Below are 2,482 nucleotides of genomic sequence, written 5' to 3' on the forward strand. Positions count from 1 at the left end.
AGGCCTCCACAAGTTTACGCCAAAAATAACGTAAACTCATGTGTGTTGCCCATAGTCACCACGCTGGGCAGGCGGGTTGGTGACCGCAGTACTGGCTTTGTCGCACCGAAGACGCTGCTGCCCGTCTTCGGCCTGTGTATTTCATACCATATTTACCGATAAAAATACGAAGCTATACCTACAATCTAACATGGCACGGTCAGTTACCTATGCAAACAAGTATGTACTAAGTTGGCTATCTTAGGAACAGAGGACCAAGTGTGTATGTTAAAATATATATTTATTTTATCTTATCATTTACTATTACTTTGAGGAAGGGTACAGCAAGAAATCTCCTGCTGAAAATCTGTACCAGCTTAACAAGGGAAGTACCTTGACCTTAAGACCTTTATTTTTAGAAAATCACAGCTAATAACATTGCCATTACTTCACAGCTAAATAACATTACTCTCAAGCAGTGTTGTGATCCTGTGGTGAGTGAGGTGACCAGAGCTTCTGTGGGCGAGGTTTAATCGCCTACCATCAGGTGAGCCACGCTTGTTTATCGAAATAGTTGTATTAAAAAAAATTGTTGTTATTGTACTGTCCAAAACCAGAATTGGTTATATTTGATACGGTGTTATATAATGAGGATAAATATAATAGATGTTCCCCGCTGACCGTGCCATGTTAGATTGATAGATACGAAAGCCGTTCGAGTTTTTTGATGAGGCTTCAAGTGAGAATTGTCTTTCGTGAGATAAGAAATCGATTTAAAGTTGTCTCAAACAAGCATTGAATTTCTTTAATTTTTTTGTTTTTTTGTTTTTTATATATATAAACTATTGTATAAAGTTAATATTTTAAAAGAGATTTGAATAAAATAGCTCTCAGTTTTATAATTAAAATTTTTATTCTTTTTTAATTGAACACTACAATTATTGATTATTTTTAAAAAAATAATATGGGTTTATTATCATCCTTTACAAATTAACGAATACCTACACATGTCTGGACCTTTTTTTTCACTTGCAAGTTTATTAAACATTCCAGGTTTATTAAAGGTCAATCTGTTCTATGTTTTTTTACTGAGACAAATTTAAAACGAAAACTATATGATTTTTACTCGAATTTGAACTCATTAGACTACTAGTATAACTAAGTTTTATGATACTGTTTCACAACGTTTCCGTGGTGTAGCGGTTATCACATCTGCCTAACACGCAGAAGGCCCCCGGTTCGATCCCGGGCGGAAACATTTTTATACTATGTCTTATTAAATTTAGACAAATATTAACATATATTTAATCGAAGATAGATTATTGCTATTGTTTTAAATATTTTTATCAACAAATATTGTCACAAGACAAACCTTGTATTGATAAATATTTTACTATTTTGGAAATTTAGAACCCACACACAAACACACACAAGACATAATAACCTACCGCATTTCGTAACGTAACCCCCGAAACGTCCAGAAACAATCGACTGGCATTCTTAATTCATCTTAGGCTTATTTAAAGTGATAATAGTCGCGGATATTATATGGTAGTAGATAAATGAAGCTGTTTATTAAGCAATACCTATCGTTAGAAGCAAATATCTGTCAGACAAAATTCTCAAGCAGATATCTGTCATAGAGGTCAAAGGGCGCGTACAATTCGTCTCAAAATGACCTTTAAAACGGACAAGTATGTACTCGTTACTTCAGCTATCTGACAGGCGTACTACAAATTATTCATATCCTTGACTTGCCGAATTCGAACTTTGAAAACTGAATCTAATTAAAATACCTTAACACTAACATAATTAATTTGAAGAGTTCATTTATTCGTTAGAACCCGTTAACCCCGGAAGATATCGGTATTCTTTGAAAATTTGAAAAGCTACAAAGTATGTTACATTAATGAAAAAATAGCATCGCATTTTTTTTTATAGCAAATGCCTATTTCACTCCTATTCCCATTTCCGGTCGCGGGTTTGGTCTCTGGTCTATCGTATGTTTTATCATATGTTTTTTTTCGAATTATATAAAAAGCAAGTATTAATTCAAATACACCATACTACTATTACGCTAAAAAACATCTTTGAACCGTCATTCACGAATTAGTAAACCATATAATAACAATATTGCAAGGAAATAAATTTTCTTGAAATTAATTGAACAAATTACCTCAAACTGACCAACGCGAATTAAGCGTCGATTTAACAAGTACTAATATTAATTAATAGGAAGCCATTACGCACAAAAGGCAATAAGCGAATAATCGCTAAAATAAAATAAACGTGACAAAGTTATGTACAGAAACTACATCCGAGTCATGAATGCAATTAAACACCTGACCGACTGACGTTTACGCCACTATTTTATATACCTATCGTAAATACACGATACAATTCTTTTGTATAATTGTTTATTGTTTAACATCTTTGACCTAATTTCTGTTCAGCTTTATGTTTAATACTCTTTTTATTAAAATCGAAAATAGCTGTGATTAAA

General features: G+C 32.9%; 1 non-coding gene across 1 annotated transcript; it reads left to right on the top strand.

Moving 5' to 3' along the window:
* Positions 1-1,164: 1,164 nt before the first annotated feature.
* Trnav-aac lies at positions 1,165-1,237 on the top strand. The gene has a single exon. It is a non-coding gene; the product is annotated as a tRNA-Val (tRNA).
* The last annotated feature ends 1,245 nt before the right edge of the window (positions 1,238-2,482 follow it).

This window comes from Melitaea cinxia, chromosome 13, assembly GCF_905220565.1.
Source record: "Melitaea cinxia chromosome 13, ilMelCinx1.1, whole genome shotgun sequence".
NCBI classification, from domain to species: domain Eukaryota; kingdom Metazoa; phylum Arthropoda; class Insecta; order Lepidoptera; family Nymphalidae; genus Melitaea; species Melitaea cinxia.